The sequence below is a fragment of the Choristoneura fumiferana genome, chromosome 18, assembly GCF_025370935.1.
Source record: "Choristoneura fumiferana chromosome 18, NRCan_CFum_1, whole genome shotgun sequence".
NCBI lineage: Eukaryota > Metazoa > Arthropoda > Insecta > Lepidoptera > Tortricidae > Choristoneura > Choristoneura fumiferana.
The window spans coordinates 10173020-10198613 of NC_133489.1; the positions used below are offsets into that span (position 1 = coordinate 10173020).

General features: G+C 36.8%; 1 protein-coding gene across 2 annotated transcripts in view; it reads right to left on the reverse strand.

The window, feature by feature from the left end:
* dcma (decima) overlaps window positions 1-25594 on the reverse strand; it is a 182943-nt gene that overhangs the window by 153018 nt on the left and 4331 nt on the right. The window contains exon 2 of one of the 2 annotated variants that reach the window (XM_074101510.1): window positions 3851-3961. The exons of the other annotated variant lie outside the window; for it this stretch is intronic. The gene's annotated coding sequence lies outside the window, so the exon portion shown is untranslated. The remainder of the gene's footprint in view (window positions 1-3850; window positions 3962-25594) is intronic. 2 annotated transcript variants of the gene reach the window in all.

Consider the following 25594-nt stretch of genomic DNA (forward strand, 5'->3'; position numbering starts at 1 on the left):
GGTTTTACTATTGTATTTTTGACATGGTTTCACGGGATTCCCGTAAAAGTAACAAATTTGGAGTTGAAATAAAAAATACAAAAAGACTCCAGAAAACCAATCATAGTACTTGTCAGTTGCGCTTTGACGTTTTTAGAAGAAAATCACACATTGACAGCAAAACGGCCAGTAATAAAACATCGAAATAGTATGCAACCTCGCTAAAAATTAATATGCGCCTGTTGCAGTGGTAACTTTTAGACTGGATGCAATAAAAAGGGATTTAAAAACACAAACTCAACCTAATTAAAAACATAGTGTAATTGATTTTACCCTCGATTCTGAGCAAACTACTTTCTGGTTTTCAGTTATTTAATTAACACCTTGTATATTAGACGCTGCACAGACACCAAAATTTATTCCCTTGACTGTACGAACACCAAATAATTGTTTTGGTCATATTATTTTGTGCCAGACCGAAGTTTCGGTTTCGGCCAGTTTCAGCCTAAATATAAAGGTTCGGTTTCGGCTAAGAAACAGCCGAACCTTTCAGCCGCGCCGAAACTTACAACGTACTTTCGGGTGGTGTTCGGATAATGTCGGGTGTCGGGTGTGTATTATTTAAAATGTTATAAAGAACAAAAAGATTCCTATAGTAATAAGTAAATTTGAATTAGCCCTTCGAGGCTGGCTGATTGGGATTACAATAATAAAAACTCAAAATACAACATATCATATTTTATCATTTTATTTTTTTATTTTATACCATCTATAACTAATAGGTCGCTGCCTCAGTATTATAGTTAATGTTACATATTCACTTTTTAGGGTTGTTTAATTTAGACCCAGTTTCACTATGATAATATTAAAATTTCAATTCGATAAAAGTGAAATGTAGAACCGTGTAATATTAGGCCAGCGAGATGTTTAATTTTTCATATTTTATGTCTGGAAAGAACGACCCACTGACATTTTATTCCACGTTTTAATCACGTTTATAAAAGGTTCGGTTTCGGTTTCGGCCGAAACTATAATCAGAACCGAACCTTCGGTTTCGGTTTCGGCAAAAAAATATTTCGGTCGGACACTATTATTACAAAGTCTCGTGTTCTTACAAAAGTAATTTTCAAAAGCCAAATTAACTCGATAAATCCACGTAACTATAAACTTTTTTTCACATTTTTACTTTAAACCTCACGAATAAGAATGAGAAGAATATTCAAAATGTTCCGCCTAGTTGATTAAACTATAACATCTTCCATTCACAGAGTAGTATTATTATCGTAACTGTGGGTTGCGAACTCCCAAGGGGTCTTTTGTGATCTCGCGGTTCTCATTCAAGGGAAATCTCCTACAGTATGTTTTCAGGCTACACTCTAATTCAAATTTGCGATCAGTTTAAAACTTTAGTCTTTGTTCCTTTTAAGCTACGTATTTATTAATGGGTATGGTTTTATTGATCACCTAATAAATGCGTTTTTGGCGACCGAATAAATAATATTTGTAAATTGAATCGCCAAATAATATTAAAACGGTGACCAAAATATTGTTTTAAAAATACTCGGAAATAATATTGATCATCAAATAATTATATTGGGTTCCAAAATAATAGGATGTGTCACTAAAATTGAATCACCAATCAATATAGAAATGGTTTCTTAAAAATTAATTAAGTATAATCACTGGAAAATAATATTGATCATGAAACTACCGTGAGACTCACTCATATTAAATATAATGACCCGGATAACTCACGTCTTAAATCCGACGTTGACGTTGACGTTGATTTAAGACGTGAGTTATCCGGGTCATTATATTTAATATGAATATTGATCATCAAATAATTGAACTGAAATTGGACTATAATGATATAAATAAATAAATCATCATCATCATCATCATCAGCCCGAAGACGTCCACTGCTGGACAAAGGCCTCCCCCTTAGAACGCCACAAAAAAAAAAATATCACGGGACAATTCACACCAATTGACCTAAAGTACAATTCAATAGAATCGGTCAATTTTCTACATATTTAAGACACCCTATCGTGGGCACACTTGATTATATATGTCCCTGTTGTTGCAATTATCATCTAAAAGGAATCAAAAAAGAATAATAGTCACATCACAAAGCCTTAGGCAGCCCGGTGTTTATATTAGTAGGCTGGAAGTGTCTACAGGATTGTCAGATTCTATTGAATTGGAGTTTAGTCCCAAAGTAAGCTTAGCGAAGCTTGTGTTATGGGTACTAAGCAACGGATAAAGATAATTATATAGACAGATACATACTTAAATACATAGTAAACACCCAAGACCCGAGAACAAACATTCGTATTTTTCATAGAAATATCTGCCCCGACACGGGAATCGAACCCGGGACCTCAAGCCTTGTAGTCAGGTTCTCTAACCACTAGGCCATCTGGTCGTCTAAATATACAATGAATGAAATAATATTTTTTTTATTCGACTGGATGGCAAACGAGCAAGTGGGTCTCCTGATGGTAAGAGATCACCACCGCCAATAGACACCTGCAACACCAGGAGGCTTGCAGGTGCGTTGCCAACCTAGAGGCCTAAGATGGGATACCTCAAGTGCGAGTAATTTCACCGGCTGTCTTGTTCTCCACGCCGAAACACAACAGAGCAAGTAATGCTGCTTCACGGCAGGATTAGCGAGACAGATGACGATCAACAATAAAGCTTGCATATTTTTTTTTAATTATTTCTTGTTTCGGATTTACAATAATGTTGCCTTGTATGAAGCTTAATGAACGAGTTTTAGTAGATTCTTATTTTTCATATGAGTGGTCACGCCTCGCAACGTCATAAATAAAGTAAAATGTGCACTTAGTTTACAGAGCGGCCGCTCGTGAGTGGAGTAATGTTTTTTCTCTAGGATTTGCGAGCTCCGCAAATGGGCCTGAAAGCTTCCGCACAGCTCATTTGGTGCGGATTTTTCCGCGCAGATAGGTACGGGCTAAGTACCGTTGCCCTCGCGAATGCAAAAGAGACACGAGTTTATTCCACTGAAATACTTTAGGGTTCCGTAGCTCAAAAGGAGAAAACGGATTATGGGTTCACTTTGTTGTCCGTTTGTCAAGACGCTTTTTCTCAAGAACGCGTAATGGTATCACGCTGAAATGATCAAATACTCAGGACTGCTACCCCCTGGACCAATGAAAAATCTAACTTGTAAATCAACGCAATCAAAAGATAAGTATACAGTTATTAAAAATGGTGTTTTGTACAATTTTCAGTTAGCGCTTAATTGTATGAATATGGCGAAGCACGCGTCACATTGCACATTTACGAGGACCGTGGTTGGATTCTGGCTCCAGCTATCCTGTTTTGGTTTTTCAATGTATTCTAACTACAGTATGATTGAATACAGCGAACTCTAATATACCAGCTAAAAGAAAACCCTGCAAAAACATCACACGTTACGTTCACCCTACACCAATTAACCAGCGCGCTAAGCATCAAACACCAGCGAGTGTCAATGGCAGTACGGGCGCTCTCATTAACCTCCGCCCTCTGGAGCCGGACTAGCGTCCGGCAGACATGACCGGCGGTGAATTAAACACGTGCAAATAAGCGACCCCCTTTACACTCCGACCTCTTACCGTCAACTTCGAAATAAAGGAAAAATACGGCTCTTCATACGAGATTGCGCGGGATGTTTGCGTTTATTTTTTAGCTTCGCTTTCGCCCGTGCGTGACGCATGTTCAGCAGATCTGATTGTAGTTGAGCTCGTTATCATTACACCAGGGAGAACGTTTGTTTTTTTATCGAAATCGGTTGTCTATTGTAAAGATTGCCTTAAAGAGATCGCTCTGGAGCAATAATGCAGCATAGGTACCTATTGCTTACCTCGAAAAATCTCTATTGACCTGTTTTTTCTGTTATTGTATTGTATTGTAACTCCGTCTGTCTGTTCCTTCTTCACGCTTTAGCCGCTAGCGCCGTTAGCGCTTTAGCGATCTGAAATAAGTTTTGTATGGAGATAATTTAAGTCTCAGGGAAGAATGTACGAGGATAATTTGTATCCTTGAAAATAACACAGTTCTCGTGAAACAGCGATAAATGAATTTGTCGTAGATGATGTTGCGGGCAACAGCTAGTAGAAAAGAACACACACACAAACATCACGCCTGTATTCCCAAATGGGGTAGGCAGAGCCACACGAAACGTTACCGCTTCGGAGCCACTTTTAGCAATTTTAGCTTTTAAGTTTGACAAAAACGGTACAATAGTGACAGGTTGCTAGCCTGTCGCCTACGGTATACCTTAACCTATATCCTCAGTTGCCTCACGATATCCACGGAAGAAATGGAGAGGTGTAGTAGGTAAGACACGTTAAAAAAACTACAATCGAATTAAGAACCTCCTTTTTTGAAATCGTTAAAAAGTAGTTATATCGACAAGCATATGCATGTCTATATAAATTATATAAGTAGCAAACGGATTACTAATGTATGGGCAAAAAACGTTTCCCAAAGTATCACATCCCAAAATATTTTACTCAAATTATCATTTGGCAAAAAAAGTCATCGCAATTTTACAGTTAATATTTATTTTGGCAAATTATTGTTTCACAAATAATTACTTACATGTTTCATATTACCAAGTATTATTTAGTAAAATGTATCGTTTGGCATAACGTACTCTTCCCAAAATATCCCATGACATAATAACCTACTTGTTTGGGAGCAGTTCGTTTCTATGGGGGGCGCAGTTCTAACCTAACTTAACCTACTTTTCTGATAGCAGCTCGTTTTTGCGGGGGACGCAGTTTTAACCTAACCTACTTTTCTGGAAGTAGTTCGTTTTTGCGGGGGACGCAGTTCTAACCTAATCTAACCCACTTTTCTGGTAACAGTTGGTTTCTGTGGTTGATTTGTGCGAAATTTCATTTTGAACAAGCATTTTTTTGGGATACAATATTAGCCAAAAGAAAACGTTTGCTTAATAAACGTTTCTCGTAATAAAATTTGACAAAGTAAAATTATGCCAAATGATAATTTGACCAAATTAATAAAATGCGAAATGTAAATATGCTAAAGATTCGTTTGGAGAATGAAACTACTGCGATAAGTTTTTTGGCGAAAAATATTTTGCCGAAACGGCAGTACCTATACCGTAGCAAGCTTGTAAATACTTTTATCATAAGTATAAAGGCAATATAATATCAGCAAAACAAAATATAAACGATATACCAGCGATGACTGGTGCTTAACAAGTTCAACGCAGTTTGAATGAACACACAATAAATAAAGTGAACTTAAGAGCGGGGAAATAGTTTTCTGGCCAGAATATTCGAAGCACAATAGAATGGCAGCAAACAGCCCGGGTTCAGTTCACCCTTCAAGCCAATTATTAAGTAGCTATGTAAGTACAAACTTTGTTACCATTATCTCTGGCATATATACGACTCACTAATGGGCACAGATGTCTTCTCAGATTGGGAGAGCTTGAGCTATAGTTGTCAAGGTACAGTGCGGATTGGGAATTTCAAAAACAAAATTGAATTGCTTTGCATGTGTATGCATTTTTTGTACATAAATATAAAAAACACACCGATCGGGGACCCTGGGTTTCCCCAAAAACTCACGACCTTCTGCTTGAGAGGCCGTAGGTCCAGCCACTAGGCTAACATGGTATTGTTACTTAGTTCAGAATAACTGACATAAAATGAAAAGATCCAAAATAAGGAGAAATTAAGTACGGTTATCGAGAAAGGTTAGAAAAGTCGCCTGACATTAGGTATAACTTGTTCGTTTTACTTTCGTATAATAAGGCCAAAAACCCTTATCACACTAATGAAAAAACAGAGAATCAGCTTATCCTTACTAGTTAGCTCATGAACAAAATGTAATGCTAGGGAACTGTATCGCGTACCAGGGGACCTGTGGGAGGGACCTTTTCATAATTAATTTCGCTATGATTTCTTTGGCAGATGTATGGAATGTCAATATGACATCAGTCGAGTCGCACAAAGGTACGCGATTCAGTTTCTTTGACTGTATGTACTTACTCAAGAAAAAAAAATAGTCACTTTATATGGAGTTTTCAGTGCATATCGATATTTTATCGTTGATATTGAATAATTTCTAATTTCTTGGTAATATTCACTTGAGTCAAGTAGCAGTGCTTGTGCTGCTGTGTTATGACGTGGCGAGAAAACAAGTTTGATTACTGGCACACGAGGCATTCTACCTACATATCTTTGCCCTTAAGCATCCTTTAGGCTGGTAACGTATTTGCAATCCTCTTGTGATGGTGCAAATTTGCCATTAAGTGACCCACTTACTCTTTGAAGACATTGAATATTACACAAAATCAAAATCGGTAATACCAGCCGTATACCACGGACACCGCTCATATGCTCATAGTTCACTTAATTGCGAGATCAGACCGGAATGCAAAGATGTAAATTTAAAGAATAAGTCAATAAGTGAAGCAACTTTCAGCATGAATAAATAAATGATAGCAGAATGGGATAATGTTGCTTAATTAATCAATTAAAAGAATAAGAATCAGTATAAAGGTAATCTGGAAGTTCCAAGATAAGATAAATAATTCGTAAGTATTTAAAAATGTACTGAATCTGAAAGCCAATGCTTAACTCGTTTCGAATTCGTAAACATTTTATACAAACCTAAAAATTTCTCGTAAAAAGTAGGTCAAAAAACAAGGGAGATGTTATCGACAGCTGAAGCAGTAGCGGGATAAATTTCTTTGAAATCTATCGAATTAATGTTTACCGCTTTGTGAGACGAGATTTTATAATTCAATTGTTTTATTTACTGACGAAAACAAAAGTAGTACAAGTATTAGCTTTCTTCGTATTGCCAATAACTTATTTTTATTGTTGAACTGGAGTAGAAATGGTATAAAAACGTAGAGCTTTATTTTATTAAGCGTGGATTCAAACCTATTATAGCTATACATTTTCAAGAGGTCATAAGGTCAATTTCAATTTTAATGTTTTATCAACATACACAAGTCTCACTATATGCAGATATGGGATTGTTTGGACAGCGCTAAATTGCAAAGTTAACACACGCGTAATCTAGGAGAGGTGTGAGCTGCAAAGTTTAAGGCTGCTCTTCCAAGTTGCCACTATTATTCCCTAAGGCGTGCTCCTTAGCATATTTAACCTATTATGAGGTTAATGGGCAATGACGACGTTCACGCTCGCGGCCCGGTGTACCCGTAATTTTCCGCTAGTTCTTAGTTAACGAGAGGCTGGTGCTCCACTGCTCTCACACTAACACCTTTCATCGTAGGATTGATGGCCCTTAGAATGAAATGAACCTAAAATAATGTAAAGACGCGTGTGGGATTGAGTTAGCATTTTAGCTTGCATAATTATGTTTTAGGTGTTGTCTTACTTGATTAATTTTGCAGCTTTAACGCTATAATTTCCATCATGACTGTTTTTTGATAATGTAGAGTCCGAAGGAGAGCAAAAGCATCCACTAGTGATACTTTCTTGGGCGTGTGCGGTCAGTCAGCTCTTTGCAGAGCGAGGCTTAAAAACTTAGTCTGGAAAGCGGCATTTCAAATGTACTCGAAGTGTTCTTTGAATACGTGCTTCTCGAAGAATGTATCGCTTTCTGTTTATAGACTTAGAGGCAGATATTTACAGTAACTAAAATGCATCTTAAATTGCACGCGCGATTACTTTATATTTTTATAGGTGCACAAATATGTCCATAACTGTGCAACTATCCTTAGAAATCGAGTCAAAAGCATGTCTGTGAGTGAAGGGAATACTGAGGTATTATATTTTTTATGGGAGAGCAAACAGCTTAAGCAAACATTCTGGTACAGAGATACTTACTGTTCTGTACTATGAATATTCGACAAAAATTTAATTTGACCCAGCAAAAGTATTATTTTATATCTTAAAGATGGACGTGACAATTGTATCGTTAATCAAGGTTCGAGAGTTAGAATTAGAAGAAAGATTTGTTATTCCGAGCCCGCTTATCGCCGGCGGTGCGAGGTGTTGCTCCGTTGCCGCTCGCCGACCAAGTTTCTCATCCTTACATTAGTGGATTACCGCCCTGCCTAAACTTTAGTTTTGATTAAAACCACAGAATACCGTGACGTGAGTTATAAACTGCGTAATCATATCAATACAATATGAACAGCTTGAATAAAATAAACATTTCTAGCTGACACCATGACGGATAATGTCTGAATGTGAATAGTTGGTTTCTGTGTTAGGTATATTTTCCCAGTTTCCATTGTTCACTTAGACATGAAAAGAGCAAACCTCCGTTTCAATGCGAAGATAATATCAGATATCCTCTTTCGTGCATTAGGTACCTTTTTTTCTTATCAATGTCAAAGAGTCTTCAACTTGCTATAACCGACGATATCGCGCGATGTTTTCATACGACGCCATAATGCGGAGGGTCGCATTGAATGCACGAATAGCTAATAGGATGGGATTAGGGACACCGAACTGTTGGCTTAAGCTTATGCCGCCTATCCAGTCAACTGATTGTCGTCGAATTTCTCGCAGTCTTATTTATTCTGACTACGCCAGACGTCCAATGAAATAGAAAACATTCCTGTGTGTTTGTGACAGTTCTTTCAGCCCATTCACGTGTCGTGAGTGGTTAATAAGATACCAGATGTTACGTGACGTTTCGTTCAACTTAAGCTTGATTCACTATGTAGCATAATAGCTGTAAATAGAAGTATTCTATGGCGAATTTAGAATGTTCCGGAAAAATACGGGTATATCTTTATCGGCAGGCCACTGGAAAGGCACGTCACAGTTAGCGGCGATTGGCCCAAAACGGACCTTGTTATTGAATTGGTGCAAATTAAACTCGCTATAGAATCCGCTCAGGCGAGCTCCTGAATATAAATTTAAGTCGGTGGCGAAAAATTGGGTCTGATTTAAAGCAACCGATAAAGTATCTACCTAAATTACCACGCGCGGTTGTAGGACATTAGGAAAAATAAAAGTGCCAAGGAAATGAATATTTGGACGTCGTTGATGCTATGCGGTATTTATAATGTTGATGTTTTAGAAAGGCTTACATCTATTGAAAAAAAAACATCAGTTACTTCCAATAGTCTAATTTTAGTTTCTAGTGAAAAATAGAGAACAACTAAAGAAGTAACTGTTTAAGTTCATAATTCTAAGATCCACTGAATCTCCAATTGAAAAGAGAATACGAAAAGGTGAAAAATAAAATGCTGTAAGTATTTTTGAGTACTCGTATGGGATTATATTAGTAACTTATGAAAGATGGCCCTGACACATTGATGCAGGCAGTGATCTGAGATATTTTGCGGTTGACAACTTCTTTAATGTAACATATGAAAATTATCAAACATTTTAAAACATTTTGATCGCTAAGCGATTTCACAATACTATTGATATATCCTTTTTCGTGCATTAGGCATACACAGGCTTAAACGGTTCTGTCGATGCCAGTTACTTTCACTTGATTAGATAATAGAACAAATTGTATATAAACGTTAGCGCTGTTTTATTGCGAACACGTTGATAGGGGTTGTCTGCATTTAATTAAAAATCAATGAAAGTCAATCAAAAATATTAAAAAAAATTGCCTGTCCAAGATTTTTTTCGCAAAACCATTTCTAATGTACTAAATTTATTATAAAATACATTTCATTCTATTATCAGACCGGAGCAGGTCTTTTCAAGTTCGGATCTTCTACTAAACCAGCTGCTTGTTACTTGTTGTACTGACTTGCTAAAAAATTTAAGTGTGTACACGCGTCATATGCTTGTATTTATATTTATTTTACCTTTAATACACATATTATTTCTGCTACAGTTCTACATCATTTCATTTGACTACTACCGTACCTACGTACAAATTGTTACCTGGTATAATTACATTAAATACTTACTTCTTAAGAGGTTCTATTAAAAGAGTACAAAAGTTAACCACTTTCTCAAATTTAGCGAGGTATAGAACATCACATTATCGACGATAATTTAAACTTCATTTCATCGGCACTTCAAAAACACAATTTATTGCAGAAATGCGGAGTGGCTCGAACATGAAAGAGTAATTAATTGATGGGTTCGTTGCTTTCTCACCCGGCACAATTGGGCCCATTACTGTGATGAGGAATCACGCCACTTTACACAGCCGTGGACAGAGGGCAATGATAATCGAGATTACCACTTAATTATACCTAGCTCTATTTTAAACGAGGCCGCTGTTTACCTATTAATAGGATGGCGCGTATTTACATAGGTTGTAAAAGGTAAGTAAAGGCTGACCAGAATTATAAAAATCTCGCCATATTGCGGAAAACCGATAGAACTAATTTCTTGCACTGGCAACACAAAATTCAAATGTCATCTGTATATTGCTGTCAAAGTTTAACGTTGTTTGCGCATGGTATTTTAAAGTGTTATTTTGGATTTGCGCTGTCATCGTTCATCCACCATTACCTCTCATATTTCGTTTTCTAGAATTTTTTTACCGTACAACGGCAAAAACTACTAGACACTGGCAAAATTGTCCTCCGATGGACAGAGCCATATTTTTTTAAAGAAACAACAACAACAAAGTGTTATTTTGTGTTTTTGTGCGTTGAAATGCAGAAAATTATCCATAGCCTAGGAAGGAAAATAATTCAGAATGCATAAAAGTATTTGTTTAAGGTTTAATCTCGAGTTGAGTGCGGAATAAATTAACACGTCATAAGATTCGACTTTTTGTTTTGACAACCACCGAAAAGAGTACCAACTTGTCAGTGATAGTTCCGTCTCTTTTATTTGGAGCCTGACGGCTTTTTTCATTTTTTTTTCACATTTTTATTTACATTGTCAGAAGTTCGGATCGGATTAACGGATTTCCTTTTAAATATGGCTTGAATTGGCCAGTATGATTACATTATAAAAGAGTTTTCATCTCTCCTGTTCGGAAAGTTTAATTTTCATGGGTAGATAGCCGGGTTGAAAATTCTTTTTTTTTTATCTCTAGGGTGGAAAGTTTTTTTTTAAATTTTTCGATTAGTTACGGAGTCGAAGATAATTGAGTTACGTCAATGATACTTATTTATCACGTTTCGGCATGGCCATCTAGATGCACGTCGTGACCAAGGAGCTAATATTCAACACTGGAGGTTGAACGCTGAACATCCGTTTGAAACAAGAAATTGGATCTTTATTACATCACGAACATATTCCATCTCTTTCTTTAGTTAGGTTAAGAAAGAGATGTATGGAAGACTGTATGTAAAGATCTCCGAAAAAATGTTTGCTGGGGATACATAGAATCGATAACAGAACACGTTCCAACAGGTTTTAGAATTTTCGTCTGTTTGTCTGTTTGTCGTTTATTTGACCGCGCATCACGTGAGAACAGCTCAACGGTTCAACGTGGGTTCAACGGATTTCAATGCAAACTTCACTAATCTGTCGAGAAAATCCCCGGCCAGGTTATAGGCTATAAAAATTCAATCCCTAAAGGGGGGGGGGATGTAGCCACTACACTCGGTTGAGTTTAGTTTGCACCTGAATCGTATGACGCTTCTTAGGAAGGAGGTGCAGACTTTTTTCAAGTGTGCTATGACTATCGAGTACCCTGCTAAACTAACAGATGGCGTTGAAATTAATACGTTGTGTGTGACATGAGCAACATGAATAAGCCACTGAGGAATGTTTTTTGCCAAATTAACTCTAAGTTTAGAAGAGGGGGTACGATATCAACAAATTTAATTGAATAATTGATAAAATAATATAACAAAATGAAACGACAAATTTAATTGCCATACATTGCATAATGCCATCTCTTGGGGAACTGAGTAAACATTAAGTGGTGGTAAAATCATATCGAGCATATCAACACGCGTATAATTCTGCCTTTCTGCGCTTCTGGCCGAAAGACGTCGTGTTTTGGCGGTTCCGGGGCACCATGCCGCAGATGATAGCGACGTCGGGGACGGTGACTCAACGGGGTCACGCCGTTTTGTCACCAAATTTGTTTTAAATATTATTGATTATAAATATGTATGTTAGTCTGTAAGGTATTTATTGTATGGGCCAAGTTCCCCACATAAATGAATTTATTATTATAATGAGGGCTACAGTTTTCGCGCTCACCAGTTGGCGCCACTGTAGACAAAGGTCCTGCCTGAATTATAATGGTTATAGTTTGTTATTACGGGCGTGAAAACAAAATTTACATTTAAATCATATTTAATACCTTAAAACCGTGCCATAAAAATATCGAGCATGCCACACTGTTGCGTAATCCCGTTTGGTTTGGAAAAAAGGGAGAACAAAGGTTTCCGAAAGACAAAACCGTCTCAAAACACAGACTCGTGGCCCCGTAACGCATATTTGCCATAATTAATTTCTGGTATTGCAAAATATTCACAAAATTATTCTAATTATAAATAAACCCGCGTAGCTTACCCAAAACAGTGACATTTGACATTTCGGAGACCTCTCGCTACACTAGCGCCCCTAGCAGCGAATTCAGACGCGATTGGATAATTATTTAATACTAGCTTTTACCCGCGGCTTCGCACGCGTAAACTATTCGGTGTGTTAGCTGCAATTTAAATTTTCGGGATTTTACAAAATTCCCCTGGAAATTTCCAATATTTATATCGTGGTCTTCATTGAGGTTGTGTTGTGAATGATTGTACAAAATTCAAGACTCTAAACCCAGTGCTGGAGTTTCAAAATTTTTCCCTATCCAAATTTAAATGCAAAATTCAAATTCAAATCATTTATTCAGTAAATAGGCCGCAATGGGCACTTTTACACTTCATTTTTTATGCTACCAGCGCTTTCGGAAAGACCACCATTGCCAAGAAGAATGCGCCGCAAGAACTTGGCAGAAAGTCATTTTCTCAAAATTTAATAATTAGAAATAAAATACTTAAAAACCACAGTATACAATTAAAGAAAAAAATACGAAATAATAATAATTATAATAATAATACAGGGATGTATGGGGTCCCTTAGTTACAAAACTATACCGTGGGAATATCGGGATAAAAAGTAGCGAACTTATAATATGTGTTATTCCAGACATACGGCTACCTACATCCAAATTTCATGCCTCTAAGCCTAGCGGTTGTTATTTCGACATTTTATTCCTAGGTATCCCGTGGTAATATCGGGTCAAAAAGTCGTCTATGTGTTTTTCTAGACATCCAGCTTCCTACATACCAAATTTCATGACTCTAAGCTCAGCGGTTAATATTTCAAGATTTTATCCCTATCCCGTGGGAATATCGGGGTAAAAAATAGATTATGTGTTATTCCAGAGGTCCAGCTACCTACATACCAAATTTCATGGCTCTAAGCCCAGTGGTTGTTATTTCGAGATTTTATCCCTAGGTATCCCGTGAGAATATCGGGTCAAAAAGTCGCTTATGTGTTATTCCAGACGTCTAGCTACCTACATACCAAATTTCATGACTCTAAGCCCAGCGGTTATTATTTCAAGATTTTATCCCTATCCCGTGGGAATATCGGGATAAAAATTAACCTGTGTGTTATTACAGAGGTCCAGCTACCTACAGACTAAAATTCATGGCTCTAAATCCAGTGGTTGTTATTTCGAGATTTTATCCCTAGGTATCCCGTGGGAATATCGAGTCAAAAAGTCCCTTACGTGTTATTCCAGACGTCCAGTTACCTACATACCAAATTTCATGACTCTAAGCCCAGCGGTTATTATTTCAAGATTTTATCCCTATCCCGGGGGAATATCGGGATAAAAAGTAGCTTATGTGTTTATCCAAAGGTCCAGCTACCTACATACTAAATTTCATGGCTTTAAGCCCAGAGGTTGTTATTTCGAGATTTTATCCCTATCCCGTGGGAATACCGGGATAAAAAGTATCCTATGTTTTAATCCAGGTTATAAACTAACTTTTCGCCAAATTTCATCCAAATCCGTCCAGCCGTTTCAGCGTGAAAGAGTAACAAACATACTCACTCACTCACTCACTCACAAACTTTCGCATTTATAATATTAGTAGGATTCTACGAAATAATAGAAAAGTATTAATTTACTCTGTCATTAATTATTCCTAATCGTAATTACCTATATCGCATCCATATTCATACGTATCGTCTCCTATAAGCACTTAATGCCCACGAAGGCGGGTACTTTAAAAAAAGCATTTTTCTCTGTCGATTGCGGAGTAAATGTCAAACGATTTGGGACCAGTGTTTTTGCGATAGAGATAGTTTCGATGTCGATAGTTGACCCTGAGAAAGCAGTCGATAGCGCGATAGATCTATCGAAAATATCGACATGCTGCAATACTATCGATAGTATTGATAGCGAAAATTAGGCAATACTATTAAACTTGGTCAATACTATCGCTACTATCGATAATATCGTCAAGGGACGATAGTTTCGATAGGACTATCGATAGTATGAATGATTTTCAAGGCCACGATACTATCGATACTGTAGGTAGACTATCGCTACTGCAACAACACTATTTGCGACTCTCATTTTATACGCGTTACCATATACCTTCCTTCCTTCGCGCTGTCATCGTTTATCCACTATTACCTCTCATATTTCGTTTTATAGTTTTTTTTACCGTACAAGGCAAAACCTACTAGACACTGGCAAAATTGTTCCCCAATGGACAGAACCATATTTATTTATACATTGACTTATATATATATCGATGTATTTATAAAACAAAAACAACAACAACCATGCCTTCCCGAAAAAAACGAATCTTTTTCGAAAGTCTCGCAACGCATTGAGGCTACAAGGGGCTCTAATTAGTCTGACGAAGACGCTCTAACCAGGCAGGCCGCTTCGCTTTCGGCTAAAACGGCAAGCCAGCGCGAGTCTGGGTTGCGAACCCAAAGACATCGTACGCAATCTTTGAGATCGCTCGATGTAGGAAAAAAGAAAGGGAGGATTAAAAAAAAAATCTTATTCGTTGAGCATTATAGATGTGAAACGTGGTGATCAGATTTTTCAGTGGATTGTTTAGCCTTAGCCGTAGTTTGAAGAGATTTTTCGAAAATCCCACGGAAACGGGCAATGCGGGATATTAACCTCATTCATATGGAGTGTTGTGTAAATATAAAAATCTACGTAGACGAAGCGCGCAAAAGCCAGTATAAGGATAAAAGTCTATTTTCACTTATCAGTCACTAAAACTGCCAACCTTTGTTGTATAACTACGCCGACAAAGTCATAAAAAAAAAATAGGTTGCCTCCCCGACACGTACAGTGTTGATGATTTTTTTCTCTGACCCTAACCACACGTTGGATAGATCTTTTAAAAACAGTAAAAGTTTGCTAAGATCATTTTAGATTTAAGGGCTTGTTTGCTAAATATATTATTAGGGCTAATTGTTAGAGACAAGATTTCCTTTAAAACAAGCACAACCATTGGATGGAAAAATATGAAAAAAATCATGACATGGTTGTATAATAGAATTAAAATGGAAAACTATTACAGCCTGTGAGTAACAGTTAGTCAAAACTTAAATAATTAATAAATAATATTGATCATAAATATAATATATAAGTTATAAAACCGGTAATGTATTTTACTTGATCGACAATACACCACACATTTAAATATATTGTGGGTAAACGTATAAATGACGCGCCAACTGGTAATGTCAAACAATTTAAAGTCCATCACTTAAGTCCACAATACCCAGAAGTCTACGATAACAGCCACTGTGTCATAGCCGTAGCCTCGACTTTAAATTAAATTCCAACGACGGACAATAACATGTTATGAAATGAGAAAATGGCATGCTGAGAGGGACGATTAGAAAAATTCGTTTCCAGAGGAAACAAGATTTTTTATTCAACATTGTGATGCTGAGTAAAGAATAGCGTGCTCGGCACTCGTTACTCGCCGAAAGGCGACTTGCCCTTCCGGGCCTGCGTATCTAAGATAGACTTTTGTAACCGTATGTAACTAGCTTTAACGTTCTTACCAACATGTTAATAATGAAGCGAGTATGTTCATGTCATCATTTAGAACCTTTCTTCTTATTATTTTTGTGCGTATGTGTGCACGTGATAAGACACATACACAACAACACATGTACACATGGAACATACAGTAATTTACACATACTTTTTGGTAACCTTTCGTTTCACCACTTTTGTTGTATTGCTAGTTTGTTTGTTTGTTTATAGATACTCTTTATTGTACAAAAGGAAAAACAAAAAGGTTAGTTTTAGTTTTATTACTTTTACGTGGTGGTACTGATGGAACTGTGGTATGGATGTTTTTTTTTGTTCGACTGGATGGCAAACGAGCAAGAGGGTCTCCTGATGGTAAGAGATCACCACTGCCCATAGACACCCGCAACACCAGGGGGATTGCAGATGCGTTGCCAACCTAGAGGCCTAAGATGGGATACATCAAGTGTCAGTAATTTCACCGGCTGTCTTACTCTCCACGCCGAAACACAACAGGTGGGTGTGGATGGTACTGTGGCTTGGAAACGAACTCACTTTTCCGTCATTCCATGACCATTCGTAATACAATCAATTCGAGAATTCGAAGAGGAAGAGTTCAAGCAATAGTATGAGTATAATATTAGAGTAAAAAAAAATAGAGCGGTTTTTGTAATGTTTTCAAAACCTGAAGCATACCCATATACCTACCTACCTACCTATACCTATAGCACAAATTGTAAAATAAATGGCATCTGATAAAAGTGCAATGCGGTATTTGGTTGGCCAGAATCCAGTATGACAAAGATAAATTTGTCTTAAAAGCTTACAAAATCCAATTTCCGATGCGGGGTGGCGGAGCATGGCTCGATCTCACGTGTCCGTGATCCTCAGTTTGCAGCCTGTTTGCTGAATAAATGATTTTCATATTTATGTAACTAACCGCCCAGCCTCGCACCGTTCAATTTTCCAGTTCTAAATTTTAGTAATTTGAATTTCAAATAGAAATTAACGACGTTTTCGGTACTTCCTCGACTGCAGCGTGGAGACTCGCGAATAAGTTCGTGTATTCGGCAAACTCGTTTACAGGTGCCTAATGATTTCTCCGGGAGTTTTTGGGTTTGTTTATTTCGAAAGACGGAAGTTCATTCGTGGTTGGGATTTTAAATAGTTCCTACCTACTTGGTAATATTCATTAAGTATATACCTTATCTATTTTAAGAGTTACGAGAGAGCTACCTTCATAACAAAATTTTAAGTTCCTTTTTAGGGTTCCGGAGCCAAAATGGCAAAAACGGAACCCTTATAGTTTCGCCTTGTCTGTCTGTCTGTCTGTCTGTCCGTCCGCGGATTTTCTCAGGGACTATCAATGCTAGAAAGCTGTAATTTTGCACGGATATATAAGTAAACTACGCAGACAAAATGGTAAAATTAAAAAAAAATTTTTAGGGTACCTCCCATAGACGTAAAGTGGGGCTGATTTTTTTTTCTCATCCAACCAACCCTATAGTGTGCTCCAAAGAATAGCAGACATGATATTAATTTTTGTTTGATATTAATTTCAGTTTAATACCTACACTCGACAGAAAAATAAGTGATCCTATAAGCGTTCCATTTTTACCAGCTGAGGTAGGTACAGAACCCTAAAAATACAAACATTATAATATGAGAAAACTATTATTATTTATTTGAATTAGTAATGGGTACGCCGAAATTTAAAATTAAAACTTATGTTTCATATTGTGCCTTACCATGATCTTTCCTACTAAATCACGTGTCAAAATGACATGAATAAGACAACCGAGCAATGTTGATAGTAGATTAACGGCTGTTTATGAATGGTTACGCAGATTCAGCATAATAATGTTGTTTTGGATCAAACCTAACATGTGCCATTTATGGTTACCTAATGATTCGCCGACTATTTTTAAGACAGATTATTCATTGGCAGACAACGTTTCGCCGAGTAATGGTACGCCGATGACTTTGTACGCAGATGTATTGTTTCGCAGACTATCATCTCGTAACTCAACCTTTAGCAGACTATTTACTTGGCATATGAGTCAGTAAGCCGAACAACTATTCGCAGAAATTCGTTTAGCCTATTAATCATTACACTTTTTGCACGTTTGGTCGAACAGTCTTTCGCATTTGTAACGGTTAAACTATTATTCAGTGCGCATATCAACTTTTAGCATCTTTTCGTTTCGCATGCGGAATGGCATTCAATACCGCGAATATGTGTGAATTACACTATGGCCTCATTGGCATTCTTACCGCGCATTCTTTATAATTTTCTTATGTACCCTCACAAGTTCCAAACGTATATAACGCAAGTAATAAACGTATTTTTGACCATCATTTGTATTTATTTTATATTGGAGTCTAAACAAACCAAGTCGCGATGCTAGCACTTCGGTTCTGGCACTTCGCCGGCCGCTGCCGCGGCACGCTCGCTTCGCTCGCTCGGCTCGTGCTTTGTTGGTCGCAATTCTACCTAACACTCCTCATCGCTATCGCTCGTCGCACCTAACCTAACCTAACAAAATGTTTTGATAACAGCTAGTATATAATAGTCAACTCAGTAAAATCCTACCTGTCGTTTGGCTGATTTTATCTACGCAGATTACTAAACAAAAATCGACTGAACATTAAATCTACTTAACAATATGAATGCCATGTGATAACTCTACTTATCGTGTCTCGACGAACAGTTAAATCGACTGAACATTAAATCTACTTATCAATATGAATGCCATGAACTCTGCTTATCTTGTTTCGACGAACAGTAGTTCGGTTAACAGAAACAGTTACGAAACAAACAATCTACTAAACGTAAATCTGAATATTAGCATTTTTTTTATGCGCTAGAACAATTAGTTTTTCTTAAAAAACTGCTTAAATAACATCAATTTCAACAAAATTAGGTCTTGTCAGCCTCTTAACGCTATTCTTCCTAACTCGGCGAAACGAATAATAGGCGTAACGAAATTATACCAAACGTTGCTCGGCCAACAGAAAAATCTGCCAATAGTTACCTGCGAAACGTAAATCTGCGTAATTAAACTCGGCGAAACGACAGGTCACCGCCATTTATATATTTCATATCATGTAAGACCTAATAAAGTGAGCAGCTAGTTCATACGATGATCTAATATTTAATATCGCCAAAGCGCGGCCCTTATTAGACTATTCTCTTTAGTGCAGCCAGGCTATGTTCGTAGCTAAATCAGATCGTGAATGCTGTTAAGCGATGATAGATTCGTGGTCGCGTAACGTAAGGCGTAATACTGTAAGATCTAACCCTTCATTTTCCACGAGTTATACAATACAATAAATCTGGCATTTAAATTAAAATCCCAAGATTTTGCCATAATTCCAGTGAGAATTTCCAAAAATTATATCGTGGTCTTCCTTAAAGTTGCATACATCCTTTCCCAATTTTTATGTTTCTAAACCAAGAAAATTTCGGAAGTTTTCCCGATCCCGTGGAAATACCGGAATACAAAATAACCTACGTGTTATTACACAATTTCTGCTATCTTCTTACCAAATATTACCCAAATCCGTCCCGCCATTATAGTGTGAAAGAGTAAAAAAACACACACACACACACACGCAGACACGCGTCTATCACTTTGACGCTTTACTTTACTATTAGTAGACACAGATTAAAAAATGAATTTTGCTTTTTATAAGGTTTGTAAGTTTTTATTAATAAAGGCTTTAATAAATATATGGTTTTAATCTTTCAGAAAAAAAAAACGCATATAAAACTGTCGAACAAACTGATTATTCAGAGAAATGCGTGCGCAGAGCAAGGGTTATCCAAAATGTTCTCTCGCGCTGTCTCACTAACATTACTCTATTGCTTTTTGGGATCTGTGTGTGAATTTCCAATTTACGAGACGCATTAGAGTATAGCGCAACGTGTACAGCAGCACGGAGAAGCGGAATCTACCTCTCACCACATTTAGTTCACACCGCACCTTTGACGTAGGTAATCAGATTTACATAGAGCTACTAAGAACGTGACTAACCGACAATGCACAGCCTAAATCACTGGATCTATAAACTTAAAATGTAATAAATAAATATCATGGGACTGTTAATACACCAATTGACCTAGTCCCAAACCAAGCAAAGCATGTAAACAAATGATTAATTTGAATCAGACATAATTTGTCCAGTATTTTTTTGGCATCTCACTCGCAATACATTTTTAACGTAATAAATTCGAAGTAAAAATTCTTTTCATCCACTATACAAATGAGTGAAGGCCCTTTCTAAGTCAGATCTTAGACTACTAGGTAGTGAATATTCATGGGAAAACCCTAGTATGTCTCCATTTGTTGCAAAGCAGTTCAATAAGGGTATAGCAGCTATTGTCCAAAATGCCCAGCGACTACCAATCTAGCCACTCAATCGTATGAAGGTAGAATTTAAGATATTTTCCTTCGTCGCCAGGAAAATAATGACGACGATTTATCACATTGACACATTTGCTAAGTGAACGGAACAGATCTTAGTAATATTAATAATATATTTCATTTCAGTATTGGTAACATGAGCTGTAATTAATGGTTATTTGATTCCCTACGAAGCCGAGGCAGTGGGGCGTAAGGGCGTAAAACGACGCGTAGGTTACGTTACCATTCTCATTTTGCTATCTCGCTGTATTCGCTGACATGATCGAATTTTATATCTGTTATCTACCTGCTTACATTCTGATAGGCATTAAGGACAATATCGGCAACAATGGTAAATCCTTTTTACCAACGTTTTCGCATGTTGAAAACTTTTGTGTTGAGATCGAACTCGAATTGGACCGATTTTACAATTACAACTAGTTATGCTTTTATTAGAGTAGAAATCTGCTTGAGGAAGGTATTTTGGTAGCCGGATTCTTCTCAACAGAGGTTTTTCCGAACCGGTGGTAGATTTTTTATGACATTCATAAGTGCTTGTTATAGCCTAAATTGAATAAAGATATTTTGACTTTGACTTTGACTTTGAGGTCAGGTAGGTAAATGGGGTAAAAATCTTAAATGATTCGCTGAATTACAATAAGTGAATAAACATTTGGTTTTTACAGATGCAAGGACCAAAGTGTAGGTACCTGCACATTTTCGTATGTAAAAGTCTATCTTCAGAGCCAGTGATCTGACAACAGTCTTACACGGCAACTACTTGCGTCATGTTCACGGTGCGCTAACAATTTACTTCAACGAATGAGCAGTTTGTGTATATGAGTAAAAGGAAAACGTCTAATTCTCGGGTGTGACGACAATTTTTCGGGTTTGGGCTAAGATCTTTGGTACTATCACCACAGCATTCAAAATAAATATACCTACTACTGTCCGTTCGTGAACTACTTAGTCGTATAATTTCTGCGTAATAGAGTGCCTGATGGGAATGTTTGCGACTAGGTAAGAAGAGTGTGACGTCCATGAAAGTAAAGTTGTCAGCTTTAACACTTACCTATACTTAACTGAAAGCTCTTACCAGCTTTGATAAATTTCCCGTTTATCCTTGAGGAAACAGTTTTTATCCAAGATACATCTTTAGTCTATCTTCGGTCATCGTTAGTATAAGTTACTCTAACAGGTAACCAACTATCTTGGATATTGAAAATTAAAAAATGAATAAGACCGACAGAGTCACCTACAACGTATAGGAGATGTAAAATTAATGAAAGTGTTGTACATTGTTCTAATGTTATTTCCAAAAAAAACTTTAAAAAAATGCCTTGCTTCGTCTATTTTGATTACGGAATAAGGCTCATTTCATTAGGCTAAATTTAATTATGAATTGTGTCTCAATTATTCAGGTGAAAGTTATTTGAAAAGAGCCCGGAAGAGACACATTTCGAAGTTTATTATTATTAATGTTTAATATCCACCATGGCCCAATACATAACTTGACTTAAATGGAGCTCTTAAAATGAAGTACTACTTCGGTAAGTGGAGCGCGTTTGGCAAATTTATTATTTCCATAAGCAAATTTAACCTGTATTAAGCAATTCAATTTTTCGTTCCCCATACAATTTAAATTTCAAGGACGGAATAACGGAAGAAACTAAATATTTTCTGTAAACACTTTCTTGTAAACTAGGTAAGGTAAACCGCAAAATACACTACTTATATGAGAAATTCTTTTGCAGCAGCTCGGCCTCGGCGGTATCCTAAACTGGTATAATAAATTGTTCGACTATCTCAAAGGAGAGACGAGCAGCGTGAATATATCCAAAGTATATTATGAGGTGACATGTTTTTTTTACAATTCTGGTTCAACACCTTCGCTGTCGTACCAATGTGCTGATATGCTTCAACTACCTAAGTAGTAACATTCAGCCCTCTTAAGACAAAAGGCGGTAAGTATGTAAAAAAAACACTTAAGTTGCTTATACCATTATGTAGCTTAAGACATTCTGCATCAGATGATGATAACTCAAGTGTTCTTTTTTGAGATACCGTTTTTTACCTTAAGTTAAGAGGGCAGCATTACCTATAGAGAAAAAGATTTTCAACGCAAAGCGCTGTGTAAGAATAAGAATTGACATAGTAATTATTCTGTATTTTAAGGTATTATTCAGTAATGGTAATCGTAGTGAGGATAGGATATGTGAGGACACATAGTCTGAAATATAACTGAGGAGCAAAAACAATGGGACACTTCATAAAATGGTATATAGAAAGTGACCTGTTATTATTGGTCATCAGTATATTTAGTCAGTATATTACGATGACGGTAGAAAGAATTAGGTATTTATTTATACAATATACAATAGCTTACGTGTCTACCAAATACTTATGTTGCTCCATGTTCTTTTTAACTTGAGACTTCACTTCTTTCTTCCATGTTGCATTATTCCACTATAAATAAAGATATTTTTCGCTCCCGACTTTCACAGCTTAAAATAGAGGTCACTGAACCCATTGCATTACTTTCCCATTAAAATGAATGAAATTGTGCCAAAGTACCTTAACAAAGAAACCGACAGCGATCTAAGTTAGATATTAACCTGAAACGTTTTCTTACACTGAACGGAAATTAGGTCAAAACTTCGCAATTTGTAGATATTATAATACTTTTAATATAGGTACCTAAAAGTTACAATTCTGATAACACAGAAATTATAGGTTAGGTACATTACACAAAAAATAGGCTAAAAGTAATTACTAATGAACAGGGTACAGAGTTTAAATATAAGGTGATAGCAAACCATGGAGTCGACATTGGAATTAAAGAAATTTGAAATATTACATCCATTCAGCTGACTTAACGTAAAGCAGTATTAAATATATACATACATACATACAAACACACGAATGCACGCTCGCCTTCACGAACTCCAAACTTTCGCATTTATAATATAAGTAGGATACTGACCTGACCTGACCGCGTGGGAACTATGGCCCAAGCCCTCTTATTCTGAGAGGAGGCCAGTGCCCAGCAGTGGGACGTGTATAGGCTGGGATGGATGGATGGATGGACTGACACGGATTCTACTTAGTAAACAGCAGATCTTGGATATAATGCAATCGGCTACCTACTCCTTACTCTAAACCACTCTAAACGCATGATAAATGAAAAATTTACGACCAAGTTTTGACGCCGCTTTTCATCGTCATTTTAAAGTCAAATCAGTCACTATGTAATACTAATGACAGTAATTTAATCCGGTAGTGAGTTTGTGATTGCTCTCTGTATTACTATGTAACCCCGGATTACTGTTTTAATCCCGGATAAGCTGTGGCAACAAATCACCCGGTACACGCAAACAATAAATATCACACCTTGTAATTTAGAGTAATGGACGATAATTACAGATTCTTATAATGGACTTCCTTCAAAAGTTAAATAACCTAATATTGAAAAGGTTCCACGGCTTGACTTTTTTTAAATGACACTATGGAAGACGTCAGTGTTTTTTTTTTTTTTTATTTGACTGGATGGAAAACGAGCAAATGGGTCTCCTGATGGTAAGAGATCACCACCGCCCATAAACATCTGCAACACCAGGGGTATTGCAGACGCGTTGCCAACCTAGAGGCCTAAGATGGGATGCCTCACGTGCCAGTAATTTCACCGGCTGTCTTACTCTCCACGCCGAAACACAACAGTGCAAGCACTGCTGCTTCACGGCAGGATTAGCGAGCAAGATGGTGGTAGCAATCCGGGCGGACCTTGCACAAGGTCCTACCACCTGCAAAACTGCTGTGTTGGTCACTGACTTATTTATTTGTTAGTTGGTATTTCTTATTTCATGCGATGGAGGTGTCATGCCAATAGTGCCGGATGTCCATTATTATGCGTTAGTTTATGGATCGAATACTGGGATATTTACCTCAGGTGTGTGTGAATTTTAGCAGAAAAACTATTTTATCATTTAGCATGAATTAAACTGATGAATGAAACCTATTAATAAGGGCGTTAACTAAGGGCACGTCATATTACTTTAAGTACCTACCTAAAAATTTAATTCAGGCATTGACATCCAAACCATATAATATATATCAAATTTGAATTAACCCGATTACTTGAGAGGGGTAAAATTTGATTTGTACTGTTTGTCCCGAACAAACAAATACTTAGTGAAAGTAAAAATATAACCTTTAAAAGGAAAAGGAAATAATAATCGTAAACGTTCTTACCAGCAAAATCTCTCTTAGAGTCATTAATGTCTTCATATAGCAATTCAGCCAATTACATTTCACGGGAATCAATTCTTAAGATAGACACGTACGACAACTGTAATATTTTAGTATAAATGGAGCCATAATAAATTTCTTTGCAGCAATCTACCATGCCATGCATCAGAGTGAATCGTTATTTTATTTGTATCTTGTTACAGAAACTCTCCGCTGTTTGAATAGATGGTTTTCGAAAGGGATTTTCCCTAATCTACGCTTTTGTATTCAATCGTTGCTCAAGACGCTTTATAATGAATCCATTTGAATTTATTCGAAGTTGAAATTATAACGCATGGAAAATGTTATTTTCTCAAATTTTTTAGGAGTCAAATTATACCCAGTAACAAACGGTAAAGTGTTCTCATATGTAAGTATATAGGTAGATATTAACTCATGATGTAAAGAAACAAGGGTAGCTATGACATAAAAATAGTTAAGTATACATCAGCAGCCATACAGACGGTTTCATTGTGATCATACATAACACGTCAAATTTAATACTAAACTTTACTTGATTGAAAATTAAGTTGTTATACCGGGCGTGGCCTGTAATACGAGCAAAAAATTAAAACAAAGATCGTCCTCGTCGAACTAAACAACATTAGTTCAGCGACTTTTTTAAAATAATGGAGTCTTTGAATTTACCTTTTTACATACAAATTAAATACTGCTATCAATGTACGCCATCCTAGAACCCAACTGACGTCGCCTTCACGCTACAAACATCAAGCAGTTTGCTTTACATTGCTTCTTCGAATAAAATTAAAAGTATAATAAAAATGAAAAAACTAATTATTTTTAAATGTCGCTGAACTAATGTTCTTGTTTTAATTATTTGCTCATATTACAGGCCACACCCGGTATTACCCGTGCGTGTGACACGAAGTTTGAGCAAACGGCTGCCATTAGTTCTAGAACAACAAACACTTGAGAATACTTCAGGCCCTAACTACGAAGTGCAAAATTTGAACTTCATCTCTGGCCGT